The 22,289-nt window shown below is 39.6% G+C and overlaps 1 long non-coding RNA gene across 2 annotated transcripts in view; it reads left to right on the top strand.

The window, feature by feature from the left end:
- LOC130597656 (uncharacterized) overlaps positions 1–22,289 on the top strand; it is a 135,337-nt gene that overhangs the window by 79,227 nt on the left and 33,821 nt on the right. The gene's annotated exons all lie outside the window — the stretch shown is intronic.

The following is a 22,289-nucleotide window of genomic DNA, read 5'->3' as shown; positions in this document are numbered from 1 at the left end:
TGTGATAAGTAACAAATGCCATAAGTCTGAATTCTGATCATGAATTTCATTTTCTTCATTACACTTTTTTGTTTTTTTGTTAACAGTGGTGTAAAACAATCATAGTAACAAAAAGTTTAAAATGAGAAGTATGTAACTATCGTATATTTTGTACCATACATTTGTTATGGTACAGAAGGTCATGTGTTGTGATTGAACCACATTTCCCTATAAAATACTGGTTTACTTTTTAAAATGATGTTTTGGAGGCCTCTTCTCCATTGCACTAGCTTTTCTTTCACGTGCTGTTTAATCTCTGGAAAGCCAGGGAGACCATATCAGCACTGATACTGAGTGCTGTGCAAACAAAAGGAGTAATAAAATATATTCTGAAATTAGCTATCAGGGTTCAGAAATTAAGAAGGGTAAGGGTTTGGTCAAATGACATCGTGTAAGCTTCAAAAGAAGGTGAAACATAGGCTCTACAGGAAGAAAAAGACTCTCGTTAAAAGGAACTAATACTTCTGGGCCTGATTCTTATTTACATTGATTATCAAGTTGTTTGTGTCACATATTCCCTAATGTGGTAGCTATTTGTTTAATAAAGAGAGCACTCAGAAGACTGCTGGTTAAGCAAACAGCAACAAATAGATTTTAAAACTTCAGGGCCTGTAATGTCTGGGTATCGATCAGTGGTGGTGATGCCAACATGATGCAAAATGTTGTGTAAATCTACTTAACGATTATACTTTAATTTCATTGAAACATGAAATAAAAGTAGCAGCTATTAAAGCAGCTGGCATAGATTGGAATCCAAGAGATCCAATTCCTATTATTTTACAGCTTTTCCTTTAAAATTGTTTCAGGTTTGTAGGTTCCTTTTTCTGTTTCAGTTTCAGTATCTCTAGGGTAGATGGATACTTTGCAAAAATCTTGAGAGTCCTGCACAAGATGTGTGGAGTGAATCCTTCTCTTTATACCTACTAATCTTCCCACCTCCAGCACACTCCTTCCTGCCCTCGTGTAGGAGCAGCCCCAGAGTGCTGCAGAAGCCAGCTACACTCTCCATACAATCAGAATTCCCCTGTGCCAGGACACTTCCTGGTTCTTAGGGCCACCCAAGCAGCTTAAGGAAGACAATCAGCAGATCTACCCTGTTGCTGGGTGTAAATATTGTATATTTGAGAACTTGTAATTGACTGAAGGGAGAATATATCTTAGAGATGAGGTCAAGGCTGAGGGAGTACTGGAATGTGGAGCAGCTGAAACAGATGATGTTAAGAAAAGTAAGCTCAGATTCCGTATTTTATATTTAAAACCCCTGGACTGCCATTTCAATTAGGAACATAATCTTGGTTTTGTTTAGTGCTTCTCTGCCCCTTGTATCCCTACTTTATAAATACACTCATGATTGTGTAGCAATCAGCTTCTAGCAGTAATTCCACAGCATTAAACCTTCATCATACAGGTGACTACACAAAATAGTTATGAGTTACAAAGAAGTTCCAGATGTGTTTAAATAAGGTTGGTTACTGAGAGAAACCACTTTAAAAGCTAAACCTTCTAGGCTATATTTACTCTAGTAATAAGGCCTGTATTTAAAAGGTACGGTAGGATTTCAGCAGCAGTAGAGAATGTTTTGGCATTGATACCTTCACAGCAAGCCAAGAGGAAAGCCTGATCAATGCACATATGATAATAAGTAAAAGCAACCAATCTATTTATTACATTTATAAACCATTCCTGTCTCTTTTCCCACTCTCTTGCTTCATTCTTAATCAGAGTGTTCTTTAGTGTTACTGAAAAAACAGATCATATTAAGCTGCAAACACTAACAGCGTACTGCATCATTCTCACAAAGCAAGCAGCTCAATAGATGGTAGTTGATGTTTGAAAAAACGTGCTGAAAGCAAGAAGACCTTATCTTCTGATTATTATTTGTTACTTTTTGCTTGGGATATATAGCCAGAAAGCTGAAGTTAATCCTGTCTCCCTTCCTGTCACAGACAGCCCTATTTGAAGCCCTTTGATGTCAGGGCAAAGAATCCCATTTTTAATGGCCTTTGAACCAGATGTAGTAAAAACGGCAACTGAGCATTTTGTAGGGGTTGCAGTTCGGTAATTTGCTTAAAGGAGGCGAGTTCTGTTACCTATTTCTGTTTTCCCATTCTTTTTATGATTTTTAGTATTTGTACACCATTAAAAGTAATGTCAGTACTTGGCAAACAGTGAAGAGGTTCGGTGCTTCTGCCCTGACCACATTGTAGTTTATTTAGATAAAAGCAAAGTAAAGAAGGAACTGTATGGCTGTTTTTCAGCCTTCATAGCAGTAGAGCACACAAATTTAATGATTCCTGCTTGGTTCAGCTGTTGTGAAATTTAGGAAGGAGTTTGCATAAGATAACATATCCTGCTGTTGTAATATACTGGAGACAGGGCTCAGATCTGTGGATAAGGAATGCTGCAAAAATCCTAAGTGTTATTATCACTATACACCACTCTCCCCAGGGTCTGAACCTGACCTCGCTTCCTGGATCCAAACAATCTCTGTCTTTGTGACAGGATTTTACAGGAAGAGAATTTTCTATAATTATTACATGAAACAGGTCTTTTCCTCGACATTTATTCAGGTTTGGGCATGTTACTGAGCAAAGAGAATTTCATATCAAAGTATGATCAATCTCAGCTCTTCTTGTGTTTGTAAAGAATGGACAGAGCTGCCAGCAAATGAGAAGCTGGAGGCAAAAAAAACTGGGGTGGCTGTCTTGCCAAAAGAATGGGATGTTTAAAAATGAGTAAGACAAGAGATACAGACCACTTGGGATGGACAGGTTGTTTCTGGAGGTGCACTTGCAGGAGGAAGAAAACATGAGCACCAGAGCAAAGCAGTTTGGGCAGAAGCCATTGTGGAGGGTGATGAGAAGAGGGAGAAAGTGGTGTGCACATAAGAGGGTTTGGGTTCTGGCTTGGTTTTCCTTCCTCAGCGGCCTAGTAGAGAGCTTGTGGTCAGTTGTTTCTAGCATGAGTGACTGAGGAAGTCTGTAGTCCTTGGAGGAAAGAAAGGTGTAAAGATAAGATGAGGGGGGTGGCTAGAGACCAGGCTGTGTTCTGAAGGCTTTGGCTGGCCCTCAGGCTATTATACAAAAAGTTAAATTCATGTGCTTCTCTGACAGCACTTCCTTGAGAACTGCCCTTCTTGGAATGTGCCGAGCTGAAGCCTGCCTGGATGCCTTTGAAGAGCACATTGTTTGGATTTGTTGGAAAGCCAAAGGACCAGAAACCTTGAGTTAGCTGTCCTGTCTGGAGCAGGATCTGCAGGGAGGGATCCACTGGACTGCTGGAGAGGTGAGTGTCTGCCATTGCCACTGCTGTGGTCTGTGGAGCTGGATGAAGCAACAACACGAAGTGTGTTGAGGCACTGCAGTGATGCTGCTTTTTACAGCTCATGCTGGTCAGAGATGTAGCAGCTTGGGTGAAATAGAAGCCTAAATCTTGTGTTGCAAATCGTATGTTGTTTCGTAGCCCTTCTGGCTCTGAAGGGAGCTTTACAGCATCTGGATTTTAATTAAGAGCATAGATTTTGCAGAAATGGTTGGCCTCTTTTTGCGCTGACAATTCCTGTTTGCCTAGTTAAGCAATTTGGGGGCTTTTTTCTTAGTGTGGCTTTGTGATGTGACATACAGGTGATTGCAGGAGTTTAAAACCCCTCTGTTGGACCACTGATATGCAGGAACATCTTTTTACACATCCGTAAATAAGTGTCTTATACCAGCCCCTTGTGTTACATGAGAAGGGTGGTCTGGAACAAAGCTTAATAAAATGTGCAGTAACAAAAAATGTGCACATTGAGTAACAAAAATCTAATTTATTTTGTATGATGTGCCCAGATTGACAAGACTATTAATGTTCATGCAGCAGTCAGTATACTGTGTGCTAATAATTTATTCAGCTAAATGAAAACCAAACAGGTTGGTCACAAATTGCTTTATTCTGTGGAAAATGTCCTCTTAAAATTTGTACTTAACATCAGTAAGAGCTTAATGTTTCTGGTGCTGCCTTGTAGCATACTATAAGTGAAAGTTCTGCTGCAGTTTCTAGCTACTAATAAATTTAGTGTCTTCTCATTGCAACTTCTTGGTAAATCCAAATATAAAGACAAGTACAGGTCTGACCATTTCTTCTTCTGGAGGATCCACAGCTGAGACTCATCAGTCTAGCAACAAACGTGACACCGTGTTTGAATATATAACCTTTCCTCTCCCCAAGTAACTTATCTCTCACTAAGAAAAGACTTTCAGAGAGAAATAAACAAGTGTCTGCCCTTGTGAACTAGTAAAGGGAAAATAAAATGAAAAATGAACCCTTATTATTTAAACAGTGCGACATGACAAACTGCAAGTGCTGCTCACACCTAGCCCTCTGAGAGCAGCTTTCTTTGTTGATAAGCTTTGACTGAACATGAACCTTTACTTACTGAACTTAGCTTTGTGAATACATTACATATTGCAGTGGCGTGATATTGTAGTCCTCTAGATTTTCTTCAGACTGTTTGTTGGGATGAAGTCATCAAACACAAGGCCAAGTTAGGCATCAGTGTTGTGTGTGATCTGACTCTTCAGTCCTCTGGGAGTATTTAAGTTTGATGTAGAAGTTGTGTAATTTAAATCATTCTAATACCTAGAAAGACTGTGTGTATGGGCATCAGGAGGCTGTGTCATGAAATCTGGGGTAATAACTGCGGACCATCTGTGCAAGTTGTGTGGTCAAGAGCTGGTGCAGCTTTAACTAAATGAGGCTAAGGAAGCTCTTGCATTGCCCAAGTGTATGTGCTGTGCTCTGACCTTTTCTACAGTGCATATAGGGCACACTGCTAATTTTGTGCATTCTAAAAATCCATGTAGGTGTGAGTTATGGGCCTAGCACATCATCTTATGGCAAAGGGATAATTGCCATTCACATCCAGATTACCAGGTTGTTTTCATCTTGAGATGCTGTTGGTAAATAACAGATAGCACAGATATCCCATGTGGTCATCATTACGAAATCTGGGTCTGTGGCTGTCATGTCTGTCTGATTTGTTGGAAGAATAAGAGTTGGCAATATCCTTCTTGATGGTTCAAAAGGAACAGTTCTTTCTCAAAGAGGCTTAAGTCTGCAAAGCAAACATACTGAGTTACAAGATGAGCATAAGACTAATGCAGCCTGGGAATTTAGCCATTCTCATTAATATGATTGTACTTATTATTGAGGGTCTTGACTTCACATTCAGTTTAATAACTCAAGTCTGGGAATTGCAGTACTTCAGACATGGCAGGAGTTCTATATATTTTATACATTTAAGCACATACATTACCTTCTCTGTGGTTGAAACATCAGGATAGGAAGAGAGGGAGAAGAAGAGGAAGTACATCGTAAAACCGGCATCTAAGTTTTGAATACAGCTGATGTACCTTCTCCCTTTCTCACATTTTCCACAATGCATTTCACCCTACCTTATTAGGGCTGTGAAGCAAGTGCTTGTAAATAAGATTATAAGAAAAGAGTGGGTACCAAAAGAATGTTATCCACTAGTTTCAAGGGAAGAATACTGCGGCATTAGCCAAAATAGACCAGGGAAGGTAACAGTGTTTTGTGGAAAAATAGGAAAAATAATGGGGAAAAACAATATGCAAAAGAAAGGGAAAATAGAAAGTAAATTAATTTGGTTTTCACTGAAGTGTCTTTTCTATAGAAAGACAACAAAGGAAAAAGCAGGCAAAATAAAAAAAAAAATAAAAATACAATAGGAGGCTTAATGGGGAAGTAGAGAAAAGGTATAAAGAAACAGGGTAGAGGAAGAACAAAAGATGCTAATCTTTTTCCAAGGGTCAAGTATATCCCTCTAACAGCATGGCTAGGATTTTGCTTCTGCTTTTTGCCTCCAAGTGCTTCTTTAAAGCAAATAGCTCACCAGGCACCAGGCTGTTTAGATTACTTGATGTCATTTGAGCTTCCTAGCTATTACACTATTTCACTGACAAAAATTCTTCAGCTGCAAACATTTTCAGGCCCCAGTTGTGTTGTTAAGAGCATGGAAAAAGGAGATAATCTCAGATGATTTCTTAGTACAGTGTTAACTTTTCATATACATTGTGGTGAGCATTGAAAAGATTATTGAGGCAAACTAGAGCAGAAGGCAAGTTCAAAAAGCTGTTTTATTGACTGAAGGACTTGATGAGGGAGGGAATGAAGAAGGACTGGAATTTGTACAACTCTGTTAATAGCCTGGCTGCATTCCTTTGTCAGTATTTTTACTGAGTTTCACTTCCAAAGAAACAATGATGCTTCAAGCTGTTCTGTGAAATCTTGACGTACCTTGCTGAGCTAGTGAGCCAGAATGCATCACAGCTGCTAGCAAGGTTTGCGTGTGTGTACACACATTTGTACACACGTTTATGATTGTACTTCTGTCACTCTTGAAGTGAAATTCTTTCCATGCCTTTTGAGTTTTGAATAAAAGCCCTCCACACTTTAGAAGGGCCATAATGAAATCTGTTATCCCTGGCTCTGAGATAATTTATTGTTGTTTCAACATTGCCCTTCCCTTCTCTTTCTTTTTTCCCTTCCCCATTTCTCTTTTGCTCTCCACCTTTCTCTCTTCCTCCGGGATATTTTATCTTTTCTCAGGCTAGGAATAGAGAACTAGGAGTCAGACTTTTTGCTTTTGATATCTGTAATTTTTCAAGCAAAGATTGTCTGTACCAGTTAAACTGGTAGTGAATGTCTGTCCTAACAATGTACAATGGAAGAGGACACAGGACTCTCATTCATTTTGTGATGAGTCAGAATCTAGGGGCAAGGATTTTATATGTCCATCATTGTTATAATAGTGATGGGCAGAAATTCACTGTCTTACTATAAGGTAGCTGCCAAAAGGATGATGTGGATTGTTATAGGCTCCAGGTAAATAGCATAAAATACGAACTGAGTAATCACCGTGAGGTTTTCACTGAATAGTTCTTCACTGAATCTAATAGGTATCTGATCAGATAGAGATTTGTTCAGATAGCTCCATTTGTTTTCAGTTAATCAGTGAAAAGATGCATGAGTTACTAACAGATTGTAACTATTGCTGTATTGTATTTGCTTCAAATAGTTTATATTTGGAGTTATCAAAATGCACTGGGATCTTAAAATTTGCAGAATACAATAAAAATGCTAAAAAGGGTTGTCATTGAGAGTAAGGAGAGGTGAGCAAGTAAAGGTAGTTGTACTGCTGGAAAGTGGCCACCCAAGAAGATCTGGCAGAGAAAGTAAAGTACTAATAGCATTAATAATCTACTGAGTTTTACTGCAAGTAAAATAAGTAGGGAAAGCAAGATGAAAGAGAAGTAATGAGGCAGCAAGACAGTGTAGCAAATTTACAGTTATCAGAGGTATTATGTTTGTGGTTCCTGTTACCAACCTGTGAGTATATCCAGGGTCAGCAGCTATGCCAGATGTCCAGATATTGCAGTTCACAATGGGATAAAGAGCATAACACTGTTCAAGCTCAGTAGGCTTCTCATATGTAGCAAATCCCCCATGATTATTCATTACAACAATCAGAAGCCATTTTTCATGGGTCTGGCAGCAAGGGGGTTGGATGCTGAGTTAACCGAATGTGTTTCTTCTGCTCGGCAGAGTGCTGGTACTGTAGAACTGTGCCCTTGTTACTTCTTATGTATTTTTCAAAAAATTAAGTCATTTTCCTGATAATCTGGATATAAAAGGATAGGTTTTTTGTATGTTTTTCCCACAGACAGATGTTCCTGTAATTTCAAAGTGTCTAAACCCATTGAGATTGTAATTCATGACAGTTTTGAGTCACACTTGAATTGTTATAAAACCCCACTTCTTTTCCACCACTTGAGGCGATACCACATCAGGCAGTGGAAATCTCCATTGTACTTTCTGCATGTGTTCACATCAATGCTTTGGCAGAACATGTTAAGCTTTAATTAAGGGGTATGCTTTATGCATAAAGAAAAGTCTCCTCTAAGTCTGTGGTTCAGATTTAGTTGCCAGTTTTCAGTGAAAACTTTTATTCACTGTTTTATTTTGTTGCACTTGCCTTCCTGACACTGACCATGACTTCACAGCTAAATAGTGAGAAGTATAAAGTTTTCAATATATGCTTTTCAGAGTTTTTACTTTTTATTTTATTTCAATGTTTGGTTTGTAGCAACAACTTAAAGAACTAAACCAGAAGAAGGACGTTATTGCTACTTACACTGCATGTGAATCAGAAACGGTTCCTATCTCCTCCACTGATTGTCCCTAATTATAACAGTAGGTTTGCACATTTGGAAAACTGAAGGCAGTGATAGGTCAGATGATTAGGAAAGATTGACTAGAAAAGGAAAACCTTTGCCTGACATAAGATAGAATAAATAATTGACAGTAACTTTTTTTATACAGACCGTGTTCAATGTGAGCTGTCTCTAGCAGTCCCTCTTCATTGCATAAAGCATGATGAAGCCAAGTGCAATTAAATCCAGAAACTGATCTGTCCACTAGAAAATATAGTCCTTCCAGGACATGGCCCAGGCTATTCTACATTACGTGATATGGGAGAGTATGGAGAACAAAACTAACACACTACTGGTTTCAGATTCTACTATAGATATATTAGGGCTCCTATAGATAGGTTAAGCAAGGATGCAGATCCAGGCAAAAGGCACAAGTAAATACAGTATCTGGGGCAATACCTGCAACACAAGACTAATAAAAAATTGTATTTGTGGGGAAAAAGCCCATATTTTTAAATAAACAAGTGAGACCTATCAGCAAAGTCATATGTAGCTAAAATTTCCTAGAAACATGAAAAGTAGAATAGGAAAAATTTGTTGGGAAAAAGACTAAAAACAGATCAGCAGGAAAATTGAAACTTAAGTCCATTAGCTGTCAGAGAACAATCGTTCACTGTTTGATTGCTCAGAAGCAGAGGAGGACACTCTGCTTTCCTTTGGTGCTTCAACGTCTTTCCTTTTAGTAAAAATCTGTTGCTTAGTTTGAAAATTCACATCTGTTTTATGCTACATGAGTATTTTAAGCTTCAGCTCTAATTGCTTTTAAGACATCATTTGCTGCTCAGAGTATGGTATAATGGGGATCATGTACTCCCTTCTTGAACTGGGAACTGAAGCCAGGATTCCCTGTCTTGAGAAGTAGCTCAGAAGTTAGTGACAAACTGAGTCTCATCATCTGCAAGCTGTGCTGTCAAGGGTGACAGGCTGCGGGTCACTACTGGCTATGGCGTTAGCTCAGAAGGACGAGGAATGTGCTGGCAATCCAAAGGTACCAACCGCTAGAGGTTGGCTTTGGCATAACAGATTTTTAGATTTAATTTGTTGGTTTAACTTGTCTCTTCAGAATCTGTTTGTTTTCAAAATCTTCCTTCCCTTTCCCCAAAGTAAATTAAACCGAAGCAAGCATCCTGTTTAAAAGTAAATAAATAAACAAACCCCCCTAGCTATGTAATCAAATCTCAAGTGTGTTGCTTATGCAAGTGATCTGAACTGTGTGCAGAGAATCCAGAGTGCTGGGATTTTATCTCCTTAAGAACTAGGTTTTGTTTTTTAAAAGATCCTTTCTTTGTTTGCTTGTTTGAGACACCTCTGAAAAAAAACTGCTTTACAGATACAGTGCCTTTTGAGGTGTATTTTCTAAACTTCCCCCAACACTGCAGTCTCCTCCTGTCTCTGGGGTGTCGAACTCACCACTGGTTTTTTCTCCTTTCTTTTTGTTTCTCAGGATTACTGAGAAACTCATGGGTCTGTAAAGTATGTCCAGGTTGCTTTAGCATTCAGAAACTGAAGATACAGCAAAACATGAAGCCGAACCAAACCGTTTAGATTTAATTCTGATAGACATCTTCCGTTATGATTTAGGAAGTCACCATCTCTTTCTGGTGGTATTTTATAAGCTGGGCAAGCAGTGTTCTTCAGGCCTGTCTACTTAGGTTATATGCCATTTGAGGCAAATTCTCTTCATCTTTTGTGTGAATACTGCTTCAGTGTTGCTTTTTGACTTTAAGTACAATTGAAATATAAAATAAGTAGTGGTAAGTCCCTCTAGTAAGCTCCAGCTTTGGTTCGTAACTACCACTGAAGATACTCTTATTATTCCCCATATTAAGGAACTGTATCTTAAGGAAGCTGAAAAGTTGAAATAAACTGCAGCTTGGATAAGCTTTAGTATTTTGTTTCAGTCATATTTTGAAAGCTGAATGTTTTGTCTGAGATGGATGTTTGGAGTTAAAATTCAGTGGTCTTACAGAATAAAGGCTCTGTATTTGGGGCGTTTGTAATGTGCAGTTGTTTTATTTTCTTCTTATTTTTTGTGTGCTGGCTGTGCTTACATTTTATGCCCAGATGGTTTTCTTTAAGGTTTTAGTATAACTTAGCTGTAACATTTTGCACCAGTGTTGTTTTCTTGATTTATGCCTCTGTGTTTGAACAGTTTGAAAACTTCATGAGGGTACCAAATGGGGAAACTGCTTTTTCAGTACTGTGGATGGCTGTTCTCTGTCAACAGAAAGCTGGAAACTTGTAGTTCGTGTGGGGATTGTTGACAGTATCATAGTCATGTCATGCAGGGTTTTTTAAGTTTATCCTTTAAAGAAGCCTAAAGCCTTTACTCCCAATTGAAAGAGCGTTATTTCTTAGCACGTTGATAGCTCTGGAATTAAGGACTAAGTCAGTATATTTTTCATAAGGGATCATATTCTTCCCATGTTATAAAATGCCATAGAAGATGCTAAGGCCTGTATGACTAAGATAAAGATGAAATTTATGAGCTGATACATGTGACATGAACTACTCATGGAAGAAAAATCCATTGTTAGAACTAGGTAGAACTAGAAACGCTCATTGAGTAGATAAAAAGCCTACAAATACTGCTGGCTATAAGCATTCTGTATTATCTGAAAGAAAAGGTTGTATATTAAAGAAATATTCCTAGACAATTTTGCAATTACTTGGCAATCAGATGTGCAAGTGAGATGTCCTGCATTGTAGCAGATAATTTTATTCTATGATGAGTAAAAGCACCTGCTTTGCAATGGCAACCTAAAAAAATAGGATGTCTAGAAGTCCATAGTAATGTTAAATTGAACAAGCAATTGAGGATATTCTTAAAAAAATACAGGCTTCCTCCTGTCTGCACCTAGGGAGGGCTGGAGGGCTTTTGAGATTACTTTGATTTGAAAGCTGAAGTATAATTGTGGATGAAATTATGCAGCTGGCACAAGGAATTGATTTACCAATTTTGACTAGGCCACTTGTAAAATGGCTTAGCTGCAATGACTAACAAGTATTTCTGTTCCACTGTTGAACAAAATGGGTCAGTAATATTCACAAATAGAGTTTACATTTTCTCATGAAATGTGCTATTGCCAGAGTTACACTTCATCCCTGTTTAGGGGAAAGAAGAGTAGAAAAGCATCTCATATTTGTATAAGGGGAGTGTAAAAGAAATTAGGCAGAATACATGACATTTGCTCTAAATGTGCCACCTAAACTGGTGAAGCCAAGGTTACATTGGTAAAGTGAAGATACTCGCTACTTACACCTCACCGACACACAGAGATCTTTCCAGGGAGGCAGGACTCCACAATCCCACAGATGAGAGCTATTAAAGTAATTATTAGTTACACAGAAAAACACTGTCTGAAAATCTTTTCATACACATTTGTTTGCATCTCGTACCCCCTCAGAGGGTGCTTAGAGGAAAATATTGTGCTAAACGCACTATGTTGGCAAAACATAGTTAGAAAATGTGAAAACAGCCGTTTTCCCTACATTTGCAAGAAATGTTCAGTGTTGTAAGCCTGTACTCTACATTCAGACTCACCTTCATCTAAACCAGACCAGAACATTCCGACTCTACAAACAACCTGAGGCATGATCAGATCTGCAGCTTTGAGTGGAAGAACAAGTCTTAGTTTCATTGACTACATTTATATTTGCCAGGGTCGTATAATCCTGTAGACTTGGTAAAGTATAATTTTTTTCTGAATGAATATTATGTCTTGATTAATTTAGTGGAAGAATTTAAATCCCTTTAGTCTGATAAAGAACTATTAGGATTTCACTGCTCTTAGGATGACTTTATGTTTCTGCTTTCTTGCAGAACAGCCAGTGTTCTCCCACTAAAGAAAAAAAAAGAAAAAGAAAGAAAAAAAAAAGAAGATAAAGACTTGTATGCTTTAGAACCCTCGGAGCAATTTACTGCTTTCTGTAATTTTTTGGGAGTTGAGTGTGTTTAGTACAGACTTGTGGTCTGTTTTAAGTTGTGCTTATTTTATGAGGCCTTTCTCTCCCAAATGATGTTAATCCTGCCCACATTGCATAATTCTGATTTCTCACTTGGTGGAGGAAGGGAAAACACCTGTGAATATGTTTCAGCTCTGTGAGGCTTCTCCTAGGTGCTGCTTATGGCTTCTAATTCTGCCACTCAGTTCTCCAGGAAACAAAGGAAGGACTCTTCTTGGTCTGAGATTGCTGTGGTGCTCCCAGCCTCCTCCTGGAGCTGCTTGTACTGCGCAGAGGAAGAGGCTTCACAAACCTACACTTTTCCAAGTATATGGGCAATGTTCTTCCTAATTCATGTTCACAGCTTTCCTTTATCTGCTCCTGATCTTGCTCCCATGCCCATTTTTCAGGCTGTTATCTCTACTGGTTTCAGCACTTGCTCATCAGCTAATCCCCTGAGCCTCTTCAATCTTTCATAGCAAGGGAAGGCTCCAGAGCTCACTTTGAGGCTCTCTGCCCTAAAAATGGAACTTTTCAGCATTAACTCCCTAAATGATGGAAGTTTTTTTATCTGAACTTTGCTCTGCAGCTACATCTAGTTCCTCCTCAGACTCGTGTTGCTGTTGCATTCTTGTGTTTCCTTTCCCACCCTGAATTCCTGTACTCCAGAATGACTCTTCCTCTCTTTGGTTGCTTGAGTAAGAGTTGTCTTCTGGCAGACAGCTATTGCTATCCTTCCTCTAGTATTTTTTCCACAATGCCCCACAGCATAGCTACTTCCCTCATCACCCATTCAGATTTGGAAATAAAGAACCAACAAATGAATTAAAACGCTACCTGCCTGGGTCCCCCTGCTGCTTTTTCTTCAGTTCTCTTAAGTATGTTAACTTGGCAAGTGAAGATGGACTTGGTGAAGTAGAGATTTTGTGAGTGGAGTAGCAACATTCTTAGGCCTGAAATGTAGTTTTCAAGGATATGCTGGAAGCAGTCTGTTGACACAGCTATTCATTAAATGCTTTGAAATCAGGTTTTTTTTATTACCTGTGGAATTTCCAAGGCTTCTAAACAGGGCTTGTTGGCTTAGGTGCATCTCCCTATAGGCATGACTAGACTGAATCGATTTGCGTTAAGCCAACTTGATGTGTCTCATCTTCCATGTTTCCAGTATTAAGCTGAGTTAAGAGAGTTTGGACAGAGCCAGCTTAGTTCATGCTGAACCCAAAAGCATGTAGGAATGTCCACCTGGTATGTAAATGCAGAAAACCGTCATGTAAATGGTGCCAGGGGAGGTGAGAAACGAACATATTGCTGGAGAGCTCAGCCAGCAGCCACTGTACTTGCTGTGAGCAGACTAGTTCAAAACAACTTGCTAAGGTTTATGTTTATTTTTAGTAGTAAATGTTTTGGCTATCTCCAATGAAGCTACTTCATTAAAATACCAAATTGTAGATTTTAGAGTAGTAGAATGCATATAGTGAGACAAAAGAAGAGCAAGCTGTAAACTAAACATGTACTGCCACTGGTGTCCATATATTAGGACTGCTTTTTAAGAAGAAGTCAGGCACTAGTTAAATACCTTTTGCATGTAACTGCCTTTTTTGGCTTTCTTTTCAGAAGATGTTTGAAACAAGGCTTGTAGCTTGCTACTGCATTATCACTTACGTAGATTATGGGAAACAGCTTAAAGATCCATTAATGGGTAATTTAAACATTCTTTTTTTCAACAAAACTATCTGACGCACTTAAAAGACAGAATTCAACATCCAAGTTAGCTGCCTGTTGGAATGCTAGCCCTGAGTCTTCCCAGAAGAATGTAGAATGAATTTAACTTTTCAGAGGGCAAAGATATTTAAAGCAATACAAGCTATATAAAGAGTTTAGGGATAGCCAACTAAATAGTTTTCTGTTGACTCAAGCACTCTTTCTCTTGTTGCCATGCACCATGGGATCAAGGGTGGTGGAAATATGCATGTGAGGAAGAATGAAGAAATGGCATGCACTGTGTATCTCGGTGGCTTTTTTAGACTTGGCCTTACTGTAACATAGTTACTGTTGCTACAGTCCAATCTGGAATCTTTCCATCAGAAATGCTGTTTTGTGTACTGACTTCTAAATGTTTCATATCTCATTGTTCTAAAATTTGCCACATCTACAGCTTGGGAGGCAAATTAAATCCCATTTAATTTTAGACGGATTTGATGCTATTTTAAAGACCAGATTTCGGTTTTGCTACTTTTTTGGCTTAAGATTTCTACTGATTTCTGAAGCCAGAAACTGTAGAGTTGCAGACGTGGGTAGCCCAGTCATCCAAATGGCTCAAGTGACTTGGCATGGGATGTCTGTAGACTAAGATAGGTATTTGTTCAAAATGTTTCATATCAATCTAATTTTGTTTTGGCTGAGCTTAATTAAAAGTTCAATGAACACAGTGCTTCTGGAATTCCTATTCATGCAATATAGATGCTCATATATAGGTAGCATCATCTGTCTTGATGCCTTTTTGTTTTATTCTACTTACACAATAGCAGATCTTCATCTTTCAGCGTGTGAACCTCAGCCATATCCTGTAGGAATTCCTGGACATGCAAAGAGGGTCATGATTGGGAATAGTCAGGATGGATTCATTTCTGTCTCTGATGAAATTACTACATCTATGGATGAGAGGATTGCAGTGGATATTGTCTGCCTTAACTTTATAATTTAATCCTGGAGGCATGGACCAACCCCAACATCATGAAATTCAGCAGGGACAAATGCAAGTCCTGCATCAGGGATGGACTGACCTCATTCAATGGGTAACTTTCTGGGTAGTAGCTCTTCTGAACAGGATCAAGAGTTCTGGTGGGCTGAACACAAGCCAGGGGGATCCTGGGGTGTGTCAAAAGCAACATGATCAGTAGACTGAGGGAAGTTATTAGTCCCCTTTACTCAGCATTCATTAGACCCCATCCTGATTTCTGTGTCAACCTTTAGGCTCCACAAAACAGCAGAGATGGCAAACTTGAGCAAGTTTAGTGTCGGGCCACCAAGATGACCTGGAGGCTGGAGTCCCTGATCAGTGAGGTGAGGCTGAGACAGTATTCACCGTGGGGAAGAGAAGATGTCTTTGGGTTTGAATACCGGTATTTTTCTGCCTTCTGTCTGGATTCCCACTTGCAGAATTGTGGTGCATTTTGGTCATAAGTGCACATGCTCTGAATCTCTTTGCCTCGTAGTTAGTAAGTTAAAATACTGGCAAGCATTGTTTTCAGTATTGTGAAAAGTAAAATACCAACAAATACCTGTATTTTCTTAGAAACTCTCTCTTGATCATATTATCCAAGAGGCAACGATAAGTGGTAAGATTGCTCTCCTTCTCACCCTACTTCTTTTTTGCAGTATCATTGTAATTAAATCAAAATGGTGATTTTTGTTCTTTTTTTTCTCAAAGAGCTGTTCTTACACAGGGTACAGAGTGGAGCATCTGGTAGACATTGTACATAAAGTACATTTTAGTAATTGATACACCTTGGTTGTGAATTTTCATAATTGGTTAGTCACCACTATTTTTCTCCAAAGGTGGAGAGAAATAATGGATGTAGGGGTAGAAACAATTGAAGGAGACATTGTGTGTGATTCCATGAATGACAGGGACATCTAAGAGAAGAACTGCTTGATCTCATTCTGTGGTGACCTCCTGTGTGTAATTATTTTGTGTAGTGAGTGGCTCAGTTCTAGCTTTATGTTAGATATCCCAGAGGAGGTATTTAGTATATGTAACTGCAGGGGGACATCCCCTGGCTGTATTTTCCTTCTTTTCACTTTAAATACCAATTTCTTTCTGTCCTAAAGGGAATTATTTCACTGAGCATGTCCAAGCAAATTCTTCTTGTCATTTGTTTCAGTCAAGCTTTTCTCCTCCTTATATTGGTACATTGTCACTGAGTGTAATTGGACGACATTGGTATAGTTGAGAGCAGAAGACCGGTTCCTTTAATCTTTCTTCATAAGTAATCTATTTCCCCAATCAGTGTTTTTTCCCTGCTTGGATTTTCTTCAAATTTGTCAACATCTTCAGGGTAAGGAGGTTCTCCCGGCACCTGAATTCTTTTTGAAGCACAGAACGTGTTTCCGCAGGCATGTTATGAATTATGGATATTTCTCTAATTCCACTTCTCTGACTATTGTCCAACAGTTCACATCTGCATATCTACATCTGGTACAAATAAAAAAAGGGTTTGTTTTTCATATCAAACGTGGGATAATGACCATTGTGCTTTTGGTTTTATTTCTGAATCAAAGTTTGTAAACACTTTTTATATTATCTCCTAACCTTTATAATATTGCACAGGATTAGGCAGCTTTTAAATGCTTTACTTAGTTATAATTACTTTCTTGCTTCTGGACAAGTAGTGATTGGGGGTCTGAGACCTTTGTATGATTTCCTTTTGAATGTTTGCTCCATTTGGAGCTAGCATAACCCACAACTAGAATCAACAAAGTTATGCAAAACTTCTTCATAAGAGGGCTGAGTTGAAGTAAAAACCACTCGTGGGCTGCAGGGGTTGTGATGACGTGGTTTATGCCATTATTGCCTTCCATTTGAGGAGCACAATGCAAATCGTTCTCTGTAATGGGAATATTAAGAGGCATTGCGGAGTTAAGGGTCAAATTACTTTTTAAGAGGTGTAATTTTCCATGTTCCTCCTTCCAGCCAACACACATAACGTGTATGTGCACATAGCTATCTACATTGCTAGCTGTGCCAATCTTGTAATTGCATTTGTACGTACAGGTGTTGAGATTCAAGCTATTATAGCCCTGGCTTAGCTTCCCAGCAAAGTATTCCTCTTCTCAGACTGTGGTTTCCTAACACAGGAAGGAAGAATGGTGGTTCCCTTTCTCCTGTTCAGTTGCTAACATGAATTGCTGCCAAAGTGTGCTATGGAAATAAATTCTGTCCTGTTCTTTTTGCATTAACCTGGAGAACAGGAACCTTCTTTAAGGGCTCCTTTTCACAGAGGAGGGAGGACAACAGCAGCTCGTCTGCACCCTGTCGTAGTCCCAGCTGTGTATTTGAGTCAGAATTCTTTATCTGGGAATGTACAATGAAATGAGAAGGGTGTTTTCAAGAAAAATCCAAATATGCTGTGTGTAATAAAGAATGATAAATCACAGAAAGGTTTTTAGATATAAACACTGACTATATTTCTGTCAGTGTAAGAAGAGTGGGGAAAGCAGTTGATGTGACCTTAATTTTGCCCTGTGAATGCCTCTGTAATGTGTAATTATATTATAAAAAATAATTACATAAAACATTATGTAAGAATATTTTTTTTATATTTATAGAAAAATATATTTTTAATGAGGTTTTGCTTTGCAGAGGTTAAGTGTAGTTCAGACACATACATTGAAGCTCGACTCCATAAAAACTGAGCTGCCTACATTTGTCTAGAGTGATTGACATCAGCAGTACTATTGAACCTAAGTAGCATTTAAAGACATCTGGAAAACAAGAGCAGGGTAGGTTATGAAACAGCTCCCACGGCTTTCATCCAATTGCTTGTTTTCTTAATGGTGTAAGAATCCTTGAAGAGTCAGAGTCTAATAGAGCTGAACTAGCCCACTGAAACACTTCCAGTCATTGCTGGATTAAGTAGTTACTCCTGCTGTTATATCCAGTGTTGTACATAGAATTGCTTGGCTTGTCACTCACTGAGACATGCTACAAATGCATATACACAAAACTTGTGATGCTTAAAAACTGAGTTATTGATTGTATTAGAATCACTCTGTTTTGTTTTGTTTTGTAAACCCTAACCATCCTTAGGGACTGATAATGAGACTTACACAACAGGGTTTTTAAAGCCAAAATAACCTATACACTTGTGGCACGAGAATCACAGAATGAACTAGGTTTGAAAAGACCTTCAAGATCACCCAGTCCAACCATTCCCCAGCACTGCCAAGGCCACCACTAACCCATGGCACTGAGGGCCTCAACCACACAGGGCCCATCTGTGAACACTTCCTGGGACAGTGATTCCACCACTGCCCTGGGTAGCCTGTTCCAATGCCTGAGCACCCTCTGGGGAAGAAATTGTTCCTAATACCCAATCTAAACCTCCCCTGGCACACCTTGGGGCTGTTACCTCCATCCTTCTTGACCACTTTGCAAAGCACCCACAGGTACGTTCAAGTAAGTTCATTCCTTTTTCGACTGGTTCCTGTAGCTCTTCTAAACTCAAGCATTGCATAAATACATAGCATATTTAAGCAGTTGTCACAAGTAGTCAATAGGTGCACTGACTTTGACTGGGAGAAAGAAACCTGCTTTTTTATTTTTAAGTAGTGCTCAAATGTAAGAGAATGGTTTATAACAAACTGTGGTGACATTACAGTTCCCTGGAAGACACAGCTTTTCAGTATGTGCTTCTATGTGACATTTGTCTGGTTCCACTGGGACACTTTAAATGTGCTGCTAAAATCTCATGGGATTTTAAAGCCTAAAACAAAATAATATTAACCTCTTCACCCATGGGACTTTTGTGGAATGCTGATGGTAAATGGAAAATACAGGCCAGGAGTCTTAGTCTGCAGCAATAACTCTACTCAAATCCTTAAGGTGGATTTAATGGTTTAACAGAGCTACTTAACTACATGAAAATGATTCTAACTTAAGCACTCATGAACAGGAATACATTTGGTTGTGTCAATAAAACACAGGCAACATACAAAACCAGACGTACATTGTGAGTAATACAAAACGAGTGTGTTTAGGTACCACTCTCAGTGTGTATCTGTGGTGCATGGACAGCCACGGGAATACTGAATATTTTAGGCATTGTATTTTAGGGAAGCTATTGACAAACAAGAATTTATGAATAAAAAGTGGCCTGGAAAGAAGATCTCTTCCAGCCCCAAATAATGTTATACTGTATTGGGTTTATGTGGCAAGGTTCTGATAGCAGAGGGGCTGTAGCGGTGGCTTCTGTGAGAAGCTGCTAGAAGCTTCCCCCATGCCCGATGGAGCTAACACCAGCCAGCTCCAAGACAGACCCACTGCTGGCCAAGGCTGAGCCCATCAGCAATGGTGATAGTGCCTCTGGGATAATGTATTTAAGAAGAGGGGAAAAAACCTGCACAACTGCAGCCGGGAGAGAGGAGTGAGACTGTGTGAGAGAAACTGCCCTGCAGACCCAAGGACAGTGCAGAAGGAGGGGAGGAGGGGCTCCATGTGTCAGGGCAGAGATTGCACTGCAACCTGTAGTGCAGACAGTGATGAGGCAGGCTGTACCTCTGCAGCCCATGGAGGTCCATGGTGAAGCAGATACCCACCTGTAGCTTGGGGAGGACCCCACGGTGAGCAGGGGGATGCCCGAAGGAGGCAGTGACCCCGTGGGAAGCTTGCACTGGAGCAGGGTCCCGGCAGGACCTGTGTCCCCATGGAAAGAGGAGCGAGCCCACATGGAGCTGGTTTGCTGGCAGGGGCTGTGACACTGCAGGGACCTGTGCTGGAGCAGGGGACAAGCATAGGGAGTCCTCCCCTGAGGAGGATAGAGTGGCAGAGACAATGTGTGATGATCTGACCACAGCTTGTATTCCCCATCCTCCTGCACTGCTGTGAGGGACAAGGTAGAGAATACAGGATTGAAGTTGAGCCAAGAAAGAAGGGAGAGGTGTGGAGGAGGTGTTTAGGTTTAGTTTTATGTCTCATTATCCTACTCTGATTTGACTGGTAGTAAATTAAACTGATTTCCCAAGTTACATCCGTTCTACCCCTGACGGCAATCAGTGAGTGATCTCCCTGCCCTTATCTCTACTCACAAGCCTTCCGTTACATTTTCTCTCCCATGTCCTGCTGAGGCAGGCAGTGCTGGAGCAGCTTTGATGGGCACCTGGCTCCCAGCCAGGGTCAACCGCATACACCTGTAGTAAGAAACATTTGCCTTAACTGTTACTGAAGTTCCCAAGTGATGCAGGGTCTATAATCTCCCTGGGTTATTTGTAACATGCTTAGTTGCTTCCTTAAATAAGAAGCATTTCTTAGTATCTAGTTTATATGCTGCAAATTAAGCCCATCATTTCATGTTCTCCCAGAACAGATGTGGAAGACAGATGATTGTGCTAGCTTTCCCATGTTCTCCTGCTGAACTCTTTTGTGCATATTCCCTTTTCTCTTCTGATAGCTAGCCAGCTCTTGCTATCTCTTCTCATAAATTATGTATTCGAGGTATATTTCTGTATTTGTTGGTGATCTCCGGGCTTGCCCCTGTTGGTTCTCACCCCTCGCAGCCCTTGCAGAGGAATTGGGGTTGCCAGGCAGACCAGTGAAGTGTCAGTAATTGGTAAGATCCGATATAAAAGTTTGAAATAGTAAGAAATAGTTTGTTCACATCTAAAGAGGGCAAATCTGAAACACCCACTTGCTTACAGTCTGATTGAATAGACGTAGGTGTTGAATGTAGATCTTATCGGTGATCAGCATTCCTTATTAATTTGCTTCCTTCAGCACAAGGCAGAACAAGTTAATGTGTGCCAAATTAATTCGTGTGCAAAGAACAAGTTAATTTGTGTGCAAAGAGCAAGTTAATTCGTGTGCAAAGAACAAGTTAATTCGTGTGCAAAGAATTTCAGATCTGCTTATAGCAAAGCAGTGGTGCATCAGGACAGCTGCTGACTTTGAAGGATAAAGAAACAGTCTTTACTCTGTGCCTGGTGCCCTCATGTGGCTTTGATGTTCAGGTTCTTGTGAATTAATTGAATACATCGCTGCATGGCTGACACCTTGGCTGTGTAAAAGGTATCAAATGATTTCCCTGTATAGCCTTGCATGGTCCTCTGAGAGCACAGCATCTGCTGGAAAGCCAAAATACGCTGTCTGTCATATGGCCAGTGTGATCTGGATATGCAAACACCAGGAGTTCCCTAACTTAAACCAAGAGACCTGCTGAGGTTTGATGTAGACTAACAGATTTAGCATAATTGCTACTAAAAATCTTTGAACATTAATATGCTTGAACTGTAGTACTAGTGCAAAATAATTTAAGAGTATAAAGATAAAAATCTAATATTAACCCAATCTACAGCTGTATCATTCTTTCAGCTGTACCTCAGCCAACAAAATATATGCTATGCAGTGCCCAGAGCCCTGCAAGCCACCCCTCCTGATGCCATTCAAGCTCCAGCTCCATGCCCATGCTGGCTGAGCTCTGAACACCAACCTTCCCAGGTCAGGGGGCTCTTGCTTCACCATGGCCTCCACACTGTGGTATGTAAGATAAATGGAGGTTTACAGAAGTCTGCCAGGAAGTGAAGCACAAGAACAGCCCAGGTCAGTGTATGGCTGAGCTACAACCGCTGATCACAACCCAAAATATTGGTAGTAGCAATATTGTTATAAATCCCCAGCACTTGGCAAATGAGAAGCAGAGGAATAAAAATGCAAAATTCCTTAAACTGATATTCCTAGGAATTTTCCTGCAGTTTTGACACCAGTATACTTCAGTGTGATTGGTGTAATATTGTAATATGTTTAGAAAGGGAAAAATACCTTTCATAGTTCATCGTCTATTCTGTGTGAGTCATTTTTTTCCTAACTTTATATATATATATATATATATATATATACACACATTAGAATTAGGAATTGCTGTAGTGTTTTGATCATGATTTTTTTGTATCAATAATAAATTAATGAACAGAGTTTGAGGCTAACAGTGAAGCTCTGTATGGATGACTTCAAGTCTTGTCATGTTTGTAAGATATGAAAAGCCAGGAACTGCTTGGGGCTCAGCACTTGTTTCATATCTGTGAGCTGTTCTTTGTGCACAAAGGCATTTTTTTTTCTCTTGTAGCATCTACTAGATTTCTTTGTGAGTATGACCTATATCAGCTTACCTGTATGTGACTAAAGCAAAAGCAATTCCAAACATCCCACCTAGGTTAATCCATTAAACCCTTTGTATGATTCACTGTGTAAGAATAGTAGAAGTTTAAGTATAGAATTTGGCTATAATGTACAAGTAGAAAGGTTTTCATGTTTATCAGTCTCAT

Source organism: Pezoporus wallicus, unplaced genomic scaffold, assembly GCF_028554395.1.
Source record: "Pezoporus wallicus isolate ANWC-B61680 ecotype Strahan unplaced genomic scaffold, APGP_CSIRO_Pwel_v1 contig_6783, whole genome shotgun sequence".
Lineage (NCBI taxonomy): Eukaryota > Metazoa > Chordata > Aves > Psittaciformes > Psittacidae > Pezoporus > Pezoporus wallicus.
This window is presented reverse-complemented; position numbering and strand designations above follow the sequence as displayed.